Below are 15,534 nucleotides of genomic sequence, written 5' to 3'. Positions count from 1 at the left end.
TCCCTACTCCCCTCCAGTGAGTGCCCCCTCCCTACTCCCCTCCAGTCAGTGCCCCCATAGCGTTTTAGCAGTCCGTTAAACGGACTGCGTTACACCGCAACATAACGCAGTCCGTTAACGCTGCTATTAACCCTGTGTGTTCAACTTTTTACTATTGATGCTGCCTATGCAGCACCAATAGTAAAAAGATCTAATGTTAAAAATAATTAAAAAAAAATAAAATCATTATATTCTCACCTTCCGTCACCTTTCCCGCTCCTCGCGAGACCGCTACATCATCACGTGTTATTTCCGAAATGCATTCTTGGGACCGAAGCGTCGCGAGGAGCATCGCTAAATGCCTGGGCTGGATCCCGGGGCCGCCAGAAGGTGAGTATATAACTATTTTTTATTTTCTTTTTTTTTAACAGGGATATGGTGCCCACATTGCTATATGCTACGTGGGCTGTATTAGATACTACGTGGGCTGTGTTATATACGTCACTGTGCTATATACTACGTGGGCTGTGCTATACTACTACATGGCTGTGCAATATACTACGTGGCTGGGCAATATACTATGTGGCTGTGCTATATACTACGTGGGCTGTGTTATATACTACGTGGGCTGTGTTATATACTAGGTGGGCTGTTATATACTACGTGGGCTGTGCTATATACTACTATACATATTCTATATAGAATATACATATTCTAGAATACCCGAGGCGTTGGTAAAGTATCTCTAGTAAAGAGATAAAAGATGATTTGTCAACAACAAGGCATCTGATATGAGGCATAAAGGTTTCTCTCTTTTTAGCAGTGTATAACCCGTATGTCCATAGTAATAGTTTATACAGGTCAATGGTGGTAACAGATTCCCGTTTAGGTAAGGACAGCATACATTATCTCATTCATGGACAATAAATTCAGTTGTCAGTTTTGTTCTCCAATAACTAATTTGGTAATGAATTCAGTTTTATGAATCTTCTAAACAGCAGTCATGCCTACTTATACAGTAATTTGGTAGTGTGGGCTTTATCTCTGCATTACTGGGTAGATTTGCAATTCAGTCTAGAAAAGGTAAGTGACCTCTTTTGTGGGAACTAAAAATGCATAAGTCATTTTTTCAATAGAACTTCAAATAACAACAGTCACCACAAATTTCTGGAAAAAGAGTTTATACAAATTGCAGAATTTCTTTAGCCCCCTCCCCCCCTGAGCCTGTTTTCACCTTCCTCACCAGGCCGAATTTTTCAAATCTGACCACTGTCACTTTATGAGGTTATATCTCTCGAACGCTTCAATGGATCCCACTGATTCTTAGACTGTTATTTCGTGACACATTATATTGTACGTTAGTTGTAAATTTATGTGAATATGATTTGCATTTATTCATGAAAATATCTGAAATTTGCCAAACATTTTGAAAAATTTTCACTTTTTTATTTGAATACCCTTAGAAACAAATAGTCATCATACTTTGATTTTCTTTCCTCGAATTTTAGACCATTATATAGTAAAATGAAATGTGCCATTCAAAACTACAACTCGTGCAACAAAAACAAGCTCTAACATGGCTATATTGATGGAAAAATAAAAAGGTTATGGCTCTTGGAAGATGGCGAAGAAAAAACGAAAGCGCAAAAACAAATGATTCCCTGGTACTTAAAGAGTTAAGAAGAGTTTTTGTACTATTAGAAGTAGATTATTATCTTTATATACAATTAGTAGGGAGTTCTCATTGATGAAATGGAGATCTAGATTGAGTGCTGTCCTCTCTTTCTTTTTCAATGGCTCGGTGTAAAATCTTTGGAAGCTCCTGATTTATCTACAGCTCTGGTAAATATTAAGAGACCACTGCAAAATGTTCAGTTTGTCTGATTTTTCTCTTTATAGGTATATTTTTGAGTAAAATGTAAATTGTTCATTTATTCTATAAACTTCTGACATGTCTCCGAAATTCCAAGCAATACATTTTTTTTTTTCCGAAAAGGAGAAATGGTCAAAATAAAAAAAGTAACACCCAGTGGTTTCAGACCTCAAATAATGCAAAGAAAACATAGTCATTTATAAACAACAATACTAATGTTTTAACTCAGGAAGAGTTCAGAAATCAATATTTTGTGGAATAACCATGATTTATTATCACAGCTGTCATGCATCTTGGCATGCTTTCCACCAGTCTTTCACACTGATCCTGGGCAAAAATGTAAGCAGTTCTTCTTTGTTTGATGGCTTGTGACTATCCATCATCCTCTTGATTACATTCCAGAGGTTTCCGATGGGGTTCAGGTCTGGAGATTGGGCTGCCCATAACAGGGTTTTGATGTGGTGGCCTCTTGATTTTTTCCAGAGATGTATGTGCTGAATTTGGTGTCTACCGGTCCAGTTGTTTGGCCATGCATAAAAACAGGTAACAGACATGAGGAATTATTTTTTAGATTTTTTTTATTAAACAAATTTTTCAAGTATGTTCTCTGCTCATTAAGCGTGGCCAAGTGACTGGAGCAATCGGCACCGCTTTTGTCACATAGATAAATCAGGTGCTTCCGAAGACTTTACACCAGGCTCCAGCTCTCTAGGACCTACCCCCAAAAAAATGGACTAAAAAAGCAAATAGTCATTTAAATCTGTACAGGACATCACTAGAGACGTTACATTTCTGCACATAACTCATACATTGGCTTCTTGTCAATAGAAAACAAAATTTTTAACCCCATAATTCTACAAGTAGTCTATATAGAAGAAGCACAAACACATTACTAGCCTCTACAGTGAAGGTTGAGAAGAGCACTACAAACACAATACTGTGTATACTGGGTACTTACTTAGCATACCTATATACAGTACCTGTAATCATTCTTCACACTCCCCTATCCAAACAATAAAATACAAGTGTTTTCTCACAGATCACATGTTATTGGCCAGATTCCAGACAGCTTCGCCTTCCTCATGTGATAGCATTGTAAATGAAGCCCGTGTCACTGAACTCTGTGCAAAGAGGAAACCGGAGACAAAAGAATTAATTTACATGAGTGAAACTTCTCTTCTGTGCTATAACAAAAGTTATAGGAGGGATGTCTGTAGGCAATAAGAAGTGCTTCTCCAATTTATATGACTGTTACCTTGTAATCACAAATTCTGCTGTTCCTGTTATACCGTGACTGAAGGCAAGACGTCCCTTTTGTCACTTTCATCCGTTGTGCGCATTGATATCAATCTGGCTGATCTCAGAACCTGACAATAGAAAAATACACAAGTGTCAGGAGCCGATGATTTGAGACCTTGCAAACCTAATTGCGATAATAATATATTACCCACACTAAAATGTCCTGGCACGTCACCTTTTCTCAGCAATTATGTTAACTATTACAAAACATGAAGGCCAAATGAATAATCTCAATCTGTAAAGTGAAGAAACTTACAAGGAGAGTTCACAAAACAGTTTAATGGCAGTCACTGTGTCACAACTGACAAAGATCCAAGGATCAATAAGATTTGGAGTCCATAAACTTTTGCTATCTATATATATGAGGCATCGTGATTACTCGCTAATCCCGCCCCCTGCACAGCAGCTCCGCCCACCACATCACCACACATAATCCCGCCCCCACACATTACCACACGATGCTCCATCCTCGCACACATTAGCACACGAGGCTCCGTCCTCACACATTACCACACAAGGCTCCGTCCCCACACATTACCACACGAGGCTCCGACCTCACACATTACCACACGAGGCTCCGTCCTCACACATTACCACACGAGGCTCCGTCCTCACACATTACCACACGAGGCTCCGTCCTCACACATTACCACACAAGGCTCCGTCCCCACACATTACCACACAAGGCTCCGTCCCCACACATTACCACACGAGGCTCCGTCCTCACACATTACCACACAAGGCTCTGTCCTCACACATTACCACACGAGGCTCCGTCCTCACACATTACCACACGAGGCTCCGTCCTCACACATTACCACACGAGGCTCCGTCCACACACATTACCACACAAGGCTCCGTCCTCACACATTACCACAAGAGGCTCCGTCCACACACATTACCACACGAGGCTCCGTCCTCACACATTACCACACGAGGCTCCGTCCACACACATTACCACACGAGGCTCCATCCTCACACATTACCACACGAGGCTCCGTCCACACACATTACCACACGAGGCTCCGTCCTCACACATTACCACATGAGGCTCCGTCCACACACATTACCACACGTAAATTTACCACCTGCGTAAGCGCTATTGAATGTTGTAATTATTTACTTTCGTTTAATCACCAGCAGCGTTAATTAGATAGCAATGAGCGTGCTGAGCGTTAGCTGGCTGGAAACACCTAGTTTTTTATATGTTGCTATTCTCTTAATTGTAGGCAGATTGGTGGGGAGTCCGAGCCCTGAGACCCTCGCCGATCTCTCAGGAACATCCCGATAGGTGCTCAGCTCAGGAGAAGACGGCATAATGCAGGCAAGGAGAAGCTGAATCCAGCAATGTATCACTTAGGCTACTTTCACACTAGCGTCGTACGACGCACGTCACAATGCGTCATTTTGGAGAAAAAACGCATCCTGCAAAGTTGTTTGCAGGATGCGTTTTTTCCCCATAAACTAACATTAGCGACACATTGCCACACGTCGCAACCGTTGTGCGACGGTTGCGTCGTGTTGTGGTGGACCGTCAGAACAAAAAAAGTTACATGTAACGTTTCTTTGTGCGTCGTGTCCGCCATTTCCGACCGCGCATGCGCGGCCGGAACTCCGCCCCCTCCTCCCCGCACCTCACAATGGGGCAGCGGATGCGTTCTAAAACTGCATCCGCTGCCCCCGTTGTGCTGCGTTGTCACAGGATTCATCGGTACGTCGGCCCGACGCATTGCAACGGGCCGACGCTAGTGTGAAAGTAGCCTTAGATTACTGGGTGCAGCCGTTCTGACAGTTTTTAGATTTAGCAATACAGCAGAGCTGAGGAAGCTAACCCCGCCCACACCAGGCTCTGTATATGCAATGTCCATAGACAGAAAGGTGCCTATCACAGAAGGGGGCGTATTTTCAGATTACATAGCAAAAACCTGCTGACAGATTCCCTTTAAACAAGATTTCAGCCAACTGCTGTCTAAAGCTCACAGCAAGTAGTTTTGACAACGCATTTCAATCTTTTAGATGTTTTTTTCAGCACTTCTATAGGCGGAATCTGCCTGTGACAGTGCTTTGTACATACTTAGGATATATTCGTTCAATTTTTATTTGGAAGATTTTGAAGTAACAATAAAATCCATTTAGTTTTTTACCTGACAATTTTTTAAGCATTTTCCTTTTTCCGAGGTGTTGAAAACCTCACTGAGAAAAAAAAAGAATTGACATATAAATTAGAGGCGGAATCCTTATGGAAGCCTCTCCGAACTGGTCATTGTCAATTAAAAAGGCTGTAAAACACCGCGTTTGGAAACAATCCTTCAGAAAAAAAACTTATGGAAAAAAAATGTTTCAAGAAAAACAAAACAGAGTTTCCTGAGGTGGATTCCCCAACTCTAAAAGATATCCATGTCAATGTGCCCATATGTATTTTGACTCCCACCCCATTTTGTTGACAGCACTCTGTTACACTTACTTTGCAAGTGGGACATATCACACTTAGCACTCACATTTAATGCTGATAAATTTCAAGGGAAATACAAGGGTAGAGTAAAACATGTCAGTAGGGCTCACAGATCCTCTTTAAAATAAAAATGTATAGTAAATTACGGTTAGGATAAGTTTTTGGTGAGTTTCTGACGGTGCGTATTTTCTACGCCCAATCAATGCATCATCTTACAATTCCAGCAACGTGGATAAGAGTTACAGAAACCTCATGCCCACTGTGCTTATTTTTTTTACCTTAATTGTGTGAAATCCGTAACATGTCAATTTCTCTTGTGGGTACGTTGAATTTTATGTGCAGATTTTTCCCATAGAATTGTAGAACACCAGTAGGTAAGTAATGCACATGTATTCTTAGTTTTTTTCCGCTGCAGAAATGTATCAAAAAAGCAAGTAATTCACACATGACTATCATAGGTTACGTCAAAGCCAAATACCAGAAAGTATCAAAAGCAAAGCAGCTTCATTTAAAACATAACATACCAACAAGAGACAAAATCTGTAAAAATGCAATTAAAAATGCAAGTGATCTAATTTAGACAATAGATGCAGAAAATCTGCAATATCAAAAACTCATCTTGGGAAAATAGCAAAAAATAAAAATAAGATTCTCTATATCATTATATAGAATTAATCTTCTTAATTATCTGCATAAATGTGTCTTTTAATAGAGTTGGAACACAACTACAAAATGTACACCTTCCATTAGATCTACAGAGATACAGCCGGATAGAGTTGGCTGGCTGGCTGCCAGCTGAATACATCCATTATTTAGTCTCTAGAAAATTCCACAATGCAAAGTTATCAGCCAAAAGACAATCTGAACTGCAAAATTGCTGCAAAGACAATGTGCCCGATGCATCAAAGTGTCTTTTCTGGAGTAGAACACATGGAAATGTCACAAAACTTTTGTGTAACTCAATGCTATATAATAAAAATAGACCACATTAAGAGACATACAAAAAGCTATGGAAAGTCGTGACGGCAGCTGAAATTTATCAGTAACTAGAAAGCAATCCTGCCACATAGTGACTAATAATATCAGCTGATACAATTGATGGTCTATAAAAAGGTGTCACACAAGAAACATCGCATGATGGGTAAAATCAGTGAGCTGTCTCAAGACCTTTGCAACTTTATTGTTGCAAAAGGTGCTGATGGCATTGGTCAGAGAAGAATTTGTAAACTACTAAAGGTTCTAGTGAGCACTGTTGGGGGTCATAATCTGGAAGCAGAAATAACAATTTCAATATAAATCAGTCACGAGTGAAAAGAATTATCAGAAGAGTTGTCCAAGAGCCAAGAACCACCTGTGAAGATCTATAGAAGGTATAATTGTTTCAAAGAAAACTATAACTAATGCACTCAACTTTCATGGCCTGTATGCAAGCTCACCAAGCAAGATTCCATTGCTGGACAAAGAGCAACTCAAACGCATAAAGTTTTCTCAATAGCATTTAGACAAGTCAGTGAAATATAGGGATAATATAGTCTGGTCAGATGAAACCAAAATTGAACTCTGGATGTCATAATACACCATGTTTAGAGGCCAAAAGGCAGTGCATATCACCCCAAAAACACCATTCCAACAGTGAAGTTTGGAGCTCGTAACATTTTGATGTGGGGCTGTTTTTCAGAATATGACACTGGCAAACTTCATATAATTGCAGTAAGGATAAATGGACAAATGTACCAAAACTTTCTTGATAAAAATCTGCTGCCATCTGCCAGGATGACGAAGATGAAACAAGAGCAGACATTTCAGCAACACAATGATCTCAAACACGCAGCCAAGGAAATTCTCAATTTGTTTCAGAGAAAAAAAAAAAATAAAGCTGCTAGAATGGCCTAGCCAATCACCTAAACGGAATTTAATAGAAAATAATTTAACCTCTTCATACCTCAAGCCTGTTTTCACCTTCGTTACAGGGATGTCGTTACAAAGTGAGGCCAGAAGATCGCAGCATCTGGTTACACGTACATCTGCAATGGTTGAAACTGCTTCACATTCCTATTAGAAGTTCTGGTTTTCTTTGCTCAGTTCTGGCAAGGGTTAAGCAGTCCTGTTTATTTTCAGGAGCTGCACTCCCAGCAGCTCTTTCACCAGTGTTTCTCAGCCTGGATGGTCGCATCTTGGCATCGTTCAGGACGAAAACTGTTTATCCCCCAGACATGGATTATGGCCTGGGACAAAACATCGGCCAGGTGAGGGATATGGTTGTTTTTTATTTTTGTTTATTACAGGAGACGGGGGATTCAATGGAATGAGCACTAGGCGAGTATAACTGTTCTTGTTATTTTTACATAAAAATGGAATAGTGTGTTTTGCTTTATTTTAAATAAAAGGCTTTATTCTGACTGTGTCTTTATTTACAATACAACTATAGGATTAGTACTGGATAGGTGTCTTATAGACGCCTCTTCATTACTAGGCCCTAGGCTTGATGTCACTGGGCAATATAAAGGTGACATCAACCCCACAAATATGAACCCCACTTGACACCGCTACAGGGCAAATGGGAAGAGCTGATAAAAGCACCAGAATTGGCACATCTAATGGATTTGCGTTTTCTGGGCAGCTGCGGGCAGATATTTTTAGGCTGGGGGGGAGCCAATATCCATGGCCCTTTACCAGCCTGAGAATACCAGCCCCCAGCTGTCTGCTTTAGCTTGAATGGCTTTCGAAGATAAGGTGGACCCCACACCATTTTTTAAAATTATATATATAAATTATATAATTAAATAATTAAGCAATACAGCGTGGGGACCCCTCTATTCTTGATAACCAGCCTTGCTGTGTTACAAACAGTGTAGGACAGACTAAGTGCAACACAAAGGGATAAGGGGAACCAAACACTAGGGAAGGGGGAAGTGGAGACCCCTTGGCAGATCTAACATTACCCTGTCTGTTCTATCATCCCTATTTAGGTTCCGCTCCTATCGGAGGATACCTAATCCCTACCTGACCCTGGTGATAAGCCCTGCATCGGGAAGGACAGGATGAGCGCTAATCAATCCTCACTACCGCTAAAGACAACTGGAATATACAAACGAAACAAGGGAACACTTAGCTTAAGGAGACTCAGAGATAAAAGGACGATAGCCGACTGCTGCAGCTCCAAGCCTCAACAGGGAAGTGCGAATAGAAAATATTACCCATGCTTGACAGCACCAAGCAGGAAGTATATCAACACTCGGGTCCAGGTGTGGCCATTAGCAGCGGAGGAGGTGGCCACTCGTCTGCAAAGCAAACTACTGAGACCTTATGCAGACAGATGCAGTGCAACGATCTGCAGCCTCTGACACAGCCATGATCGTGCACTCCCGCCTCCTAGCTTCAGGTGTTTTAATTACAGCAGGTCCAATACCCCTCCACAGAGAGAGAGAATTTTAGTCTAAGAAGAGGTTTCACACCAATTCAGATGGAGACGTTTATTCTCAGCGAGGAAGGCAAGCGTAGGACCTGGTATAAGAGAGATGCCGTAAAGAGGCTACCAGGTACACATAAAATTGGCCATTTTTATGCGCTAAAAGCTCTCATTTTTCATATTTCTAGTGCAGTAATGCAGTTCAAATTTCGTGTTTTCAAGTTTGCATGTTTTAGCGCTACAGTGTGCTGCCTTATTTACTTAACTATATACGAGTTGGCGACTCTGGGTTCAGCACCTGTTCACACTGAGTCTATATTTGGATGTGCCGGTCAGGTTTTTGAAATGTATTCTCTAGCCTTCTGATCGTGCACTCCTGCCTCCTAGCCACAGGTGTTTTAATTACAGCAGGTCCAATACCCCTCCACAGAGAGAGAGAATTTTAGTCTAAGAAGAGGTTTCACATGCACCCATTCAAATGGAGACGTTTATTCTCAGCGAGGAAGGCAAGCGTAGGACCTGGTATAAGAGAGATGCCGTAAAGAGGCTACCAGGTACACATAAAATTGGCCATTTTTATGCGCTAAAAGCTCTCATTTTTCATATTTCTAGTGCAGTGATGCAGTTCAAATTTCGTGTTTTCAAGTTTGCATGTTTTAGCGCTACAGTGTGCTGCCTTATTTACTTAACTATATACGAGTTGGCGACTCTGGGTTCAGCACCTGTTCACACTGAGTCTATGTTTGGATGTGCCGGTCAGGTTTTTGAAGCTGTACCAAGAGGAACCGCCGCCCCACAGCACCCACGCGGCACAAAGAGGAGCAGCCGCCGCCGCTCCCCAGCACCCCACGCTGACGCTGGCTGCAGCTACAATGTGAGGTAATGGGGCATACGCCACTCACACTTTCCTGTGAGACGCCCCCTCCGTCATCGGGACCACTCCCCCCCCACCCACCCACCATATACACCCGGCGTACAAGACGATTCCCGGCGTATAAGACGACCCCCGACTTTTAAGAAGATTTTCAGGGGTTAAAAAGTCGTCTTATACGCCGGAAAATACGGTATTTACAGCGCAGGTGTCGGCTGATGAATATTGCCATCCGCCGCTCCTGCTCTCACTGTTATTAGCGGCAGCAGGTGTCAGATGATGGGAGCTGTATTCCCATCAGCCGACACCAGGGACCGAAGGTAAACTTTATACCTCCGATCACAGCTATGCGCTCACGCTGTCTTTTGACAGCGTGGGAACAGCGGCTCTCTGACCGGCAGGGGCGATTTCACTGCTGATCAGAAGCGGTGATTGCCTCGCTGTCATGCACATGACAAACACTGGATGTTTGGTCCCCCCATTCAAGTGAATGGGGTCTGGTTCAGGGTCGAGTCACAGTACTGTTCTGGTACCTGAACTCAAAAGTTTTGTAACAGCCGGACCCGAACATCCAGGTTTCCATCAAACTCTAGTCGTAGTCTATTTGGGTGACATATTAATTTATTCGCCGGACCTTGTGTCACATCAGGAACGTGAATCACATCTTACAAATACTCAAATAACTTCTTGTAATTTTTAAAATGTAAAAAATGAAAATCTATACAATTTTTTTTGCGTAAAATACAAAGGAAATGTGTAATCTTTAACTTGAGCACTTTTAGAGATCATTTCATCTTCAACTTGCTTAACTGTTCACAATAACATTAATGACCAGGGGTGCCCAATCTTTTACATGCCACTGTATCTATCTTTCTCTATCTTTGCACATCTAACACCTATATGTGGCACCCCTAGGGGTATTTGCCACAAAAATAGTTACTGACAGTAAATACAAATACTAAAATAGCAAGACTGCACTACTACCTCCGGCCAGAAGGGGGAGCTCCAGAGACTCCCCTTGATCCATTCTGGTCTGAGAGAAGAAATGGCAGTTGGGCCAAGGAGCTGAAAGTGAGAGGTCATACAGTTGAATATCTAACAGCCCTGTGACTGTTACCAGGCCTAAATCACCGGCCTGAGGAGAAGAGGGATAGAGAAAAAGGACATTGTGAGAACCGGGTAGCATTAATCACTACCCAGAACAGGCGCAAAGACGGATACCGGATCCGTGGCTGTATTCATTATATATAATACAGCAACCGGAAAAACGTGAGGTGATATCAGCTTCACTAGGGCCGGACGCAGCAACAGACACAGAGTTCAGCGGTACTCCCAGAGGGGGTAAACCGATAAAAGGACTCGGGTTGCCCGTCGAACCAGGACCCAGAGGAGACAGATTGGGCCGGCAGCCAGTTCACATACAGCAGCAGGGCCACACAGAAACTGCGTACAATAAGAGGCGAAGACCCCGGCAGGGTCAAAGTAACTCAGAGTTCCCATACAGACTCCGGTGACAGGACTGGTTGTAAATCCTTTTATGTTAAAGTAAACTGGCTAAACGTTTCAGTGCCTCAGTCTTTCATTTGGACAATAGCCATCTATCCAGGATCGGGATCGTCACCGCTGGGAGAACCTGCTGCTGATCAAGTAAGTGCCTGTCCCCTCACGATACCCCTTACACTGTGCATTGCCTGAGGCCACAGCACCGGGTCAAGTCACCCGTGACATCCCCCTCAAGAGACAGACTCCATTGGTCCGGTGCTGGGTATCCCGGTCTCCTGGGCGTCACAATTGGCGTCACGAACAGGATTCAGCCAGCCCGTATACAGGGTATTTTGTGCCATGATTGGAGTCCAAAATTGTGAAAACTTGGATGAAAAATCTTGAAAATTGACTTTATTAAAGAAAATTCCATTTCCCATTGAAAACTATTGAAAGTGACTTTTCCCCATTGGTTATAATGGAGTAAAGATGGCCGCCATCCCCTGAGGTAATCACCTCATAACCGTTAGGCACGAGACTGTTAATTGAGCTACGCCATCACCTGAGCCCCAGTCTAACTGAAAAACTTCAGAATCCGCCATTACAGAGCGCGCGGCGGGTGGGAGCAGCAGGGGGCGTGTCATTGTGGGCGGCACCAAGCTGAGCGCTCTCACGTCAGAGCAAGGGGAAAATCGATCCTGCTGCACAGCGGAACGAATCTACACTATCCCGACGGAAGCGGAGGACCGGAAGGGTCCGGATTAACTAAGGGGGCACAGTATGTCGCAGCACGGAGACGCCGCAGCACCCGGCGACGCTAATGCAGCTGAAAGACAGAGTGTCGATAGAGAGTCCGGTAGCGCAGCGGTGCAAGGAGTGGCGCCCATCATGCCGGTGCTGATGCCATATACCCCGGGTGGTCCATGGCTTCCAATGTATGAAGGTGAGCCTAATACCCTTGACGATTTCAGAGAAAAGATGCTGGCCCATTTTGACATGTTCCCCGTGGGTGAAGTTCAGCGTGTTAGTCTCCTGATGATGCAGTTAAGTGGCCATGCTAAGCGAGAAGTCACAGCATGGGCAGCTGATCTAAAAGGCACTGTTGAACGCATATTTGCTGGATTAAAAGCTACATTTGAAACCACTGCCAGCAGCAAAGCTAAAGTACGATTCTTTAATTGCAAACAAAAAGTTAATGAGTGCGTGAGAGACTTTGCCTTAAACCTGCAGGAAGCCCTTAAATCACTTACACTGGCTGAACCCATTTTTAACACCGGAGCGGATAAACTGCTAAGAGATCAATTTATTGAGGGACTCTACACCCCTTCTCACCGGGGGCATGTGAGCATGCTTGTTTTTAAGAACCCTGAATTGACATTTGCCCAATTAAAGGAGAGCGTTATACGCCTCCAGCTGGCAGAAGCACCTCGGGATCAGGAGCCTGCGCAACTCATGGCAGAGGCTCCTCAACAACATGGAGTACCAGTGACATCAGCTATGTCCGGGGCCATTGCTAAGCCCCTGGGGCCCAGTACTAATGAGGCTCTTCAACAAAAGCTTGACTCTTTAACTGATGTTGTTGCTTCAATGGCTAAAACCATGCAGGAGATGAGAGGACCCAAGATGGAGTTGGCAAACCGTAGAGAAGATGTTCCATGGATGAGACCCCGGAGATACCCGACATGGAGAGGACGACCCCGCGACCGCTACCAACCGGATGGACAGCCCATTTGCCGCCGTTGCCAGCAGCCAGGCCACTTTGCACGAGATTGTGATTTAAATGGGAATCCCCTGGGAATGCGGGCCGCTTCGCAGGAATGAACTTTCAAGGCCCAACACCCTGGCACGACAGGTACATCGGAGGACGACCCATTATCCCTATCGTGCTGGACGGAATTCCCCTCAACGCTTTGCTGGACACAGGTTCCCAGATTTCATCTATACCGTATATCCTTTATAAGAGGTACTGGGCTGATGCAGATATTGATAAAGGGCCCTCTGATGTTGAACTAGATATATGGGCCAGTAATGGTAAGTTGGTACCGAAACTAGGATTCAGGGAGATGACCATAAAGATTGGTAAAGTAGAATTGAAGAAACAGGGTATAATTGTTGTTGATGTTGACCGGCGGAACTGTGAACCCACTGTATTGATAGGAATGAATGTGTTAGAGAACTGCTTTTCCGAAGTCATTTCTGTCTTACAGCAAATTGCTGAAACTGCCCAATCCTGCCAGCAGAGAGTTCTCCGAAGGGAAATAAAAGTATTGATGTTAAGGCAACAGGTAGAAGTTGCAGGTGGAGAAATCGGCAGTGTGAGGGTAAGTGATCCGACATCTATTGTAATCCCACCAAAAACAGAAATGCTGGTATGGTGTAGAGCAGCCATTGGTACTAAGGGACGAGATTATCAAGCCTTAATAGAACCAGTGTACACCGACAGCAGGCCCACTATACTCACAGCACGAGGGGTAGTCGAGGTACACTGGGGACGAGTGCCGGTACGACTTTTGAACTGTGGAGAGGAAGAGGTCACTTTGCCAAGGTATGCTACAGTGGCAAAGCTATATACTGTTGACAACAATGCCATCACAACCATTGAGCCCTTAGAACCAACCTGTCAGGTGGAAGGCAACGGCTCAGATGGAGAATTGGAGGATTGGTGCCAACAGCTACACGTGGGCATAAATTCAACACCTACCCATCAAAAGCAAGGGGTGTACAGGCTAGTGACGGAATATGAACAAGTCTTCAGTAAACACCCATTGGACTTCGGACGGATAGAAGGGGTAGAACACACAATCCCCACCGGTGACCATCCCCCAATAAAAGAAAGATATAGACCCATACCGCCCGCTCACTATCACTGTGCAAAAGATATGCTGAGGGAGATGAAACAGGCCGGGGTAATAAGAGACAGCTGTAGCCCCTGGGCGGCCCCTCTAGTGATTGTCAAAAAAAAAGACGGAACCATGAGAATGTGCGTAGACTACCGGCAGATTAATAACATCACCCATAAAGACACCTACCCCTTGCCTAGGATAGAAGAGTCCTTGACCGCTTTGAAATCTGCTAATTATTTTTCCACCTTAGACTTAACAAGCAGGTATTGGCAAGTCCCTGTGGCTGAGAGAGATAAGGAAAAGACGGCATTCACCACACCAATGGGTCTAAGTGAATTTAATCGCATGCCGTTCGGACTCTGCAATGCATCCGGTACCTTCCAGCGGCTGATGGAATGCTGCCTCGGACACAAGAACTTCGAGACCGTCCTCCTGTACCCAGATGATGTGATCGTCTACTCAAAGACTTACGAACAACACTTAAAAGACTTGGCAGAAGTGTTCGAAGCCTTATCCAGGTATGGCATGAAAATCAAGCCATCCAAATGTCACCTTCTCAAGCCAAAGGTACAGTACCTGGGACACATCGTGAGTTCGGAGGGAGTAGCACCGGATCCCGAGAAAATAACCGCCATAAGGGATTGGCCGAGACCTACCAGCGCAAAAGAAGTGAGGCAATTCCTGGGATTGGTGGGTTACTATCGCAGATTTATAAAAGGATTTACCAAGTTGGCAGCACCCTTGCAAGACGCCTTGGTAGGGCAGACGAAGAAACCTTCAAACCGAAACCCTCCTTTCCAGTGGAACGACGAAAGGGAAGACTCCTTTGAACAACTAAAGAAGGCACTAACCGGAGAAGAGGTTCTGGCATACCCAGATTACCATCAACCTTTCATCCTCTACACCGATGCCAGTAATGTGGGACTAGGAGCGGTGCTGTCACAAAAGCAAGAAGGTCGGGAAAGTCATCGCCTTTGCAAGTAGAAAGCTCCGGCCTACTGAAAGAAATCCAGAAAATTATAGCTCCTTCAAATTGGAACTACTGGCAGTAGTGTGGGCTGTGACTGAACGTTTCAAACACTATCTGGCCGCTGCAGAATTTATTGTCTATACTGACAACAATCCGTTGACCCACCTGGACACAGCCAAATTAGGTGCGTTAGAACAGCGATGGATAGCCCGGTTATCTAATTACAACTTCAAGATCAAGTATCGAGCAGGTCGCAAGAATGGAAATGCTAATGCCCTATCCCGGATGCCACACTTGAGAGATGTAGAAGAAGAAACGGGGGAGCTTGAAGAAATTGAACTACCAGCCTTCCATCA

The 15,534-nt window shown here is 43.9% G+C and overlaps 1 protein-coding gene across 8 annotated transcripts in view; it reads right to left on the bottom strand.

Annotated features, from left to right (window-relative positions):
• The window catches only part of STARD3NL (STARD3 N-terminal like), a 79,219-nt gene that overhangs the window by 37,276 nt on the left and 26,409 nt on the right, over positions 1–15,534 (bottom strand). For 2 of the 8 annotated variants that reach the window (XM_069730244.1, XM_069730248.1), the window contains exons 2-3: positions 3,108–3,219; positions 2,833–2,973 (exon numbers count right to left, since the gene is read on the bottom strand). The gene's annotated coding sequence lies outside the window, so the exon portion shown is untranslated. Of the gene's footprint in view, positions 1–2,819; positions 2,974–3,107; positions 3,220–5,881; positions 6,013–7,545; positions 7,829–15,534 lie in introns of all 8 variants that reach the window. The other 6 variants (XM_069730250.1, XM_069730245.1, XM_069730247.1 and 3 more) reach the window with 6 other exon arrangements.

Source organism: Ranitomeya imitator, chromosome 6 (assembly GCF_032444005.1).
Source record: "Ranitomeya imitator isolate aRanImi1 chromosome 6, aRanImi1.pri, whole genome shotgun sequence".
Taxonomy (NCBI): domain Eukaryota; kingdom Metazoa; phylum Chordata; class Amphibia; order Anura; family Dendrobatidae; genus Ranitomeya; species Ranitomeya imitator.
The sequence above is the reverse complement of the archived record's forward strand: the minus strand, read 5'-3'. Positions and strand labels throughout refer to the sequence as shown.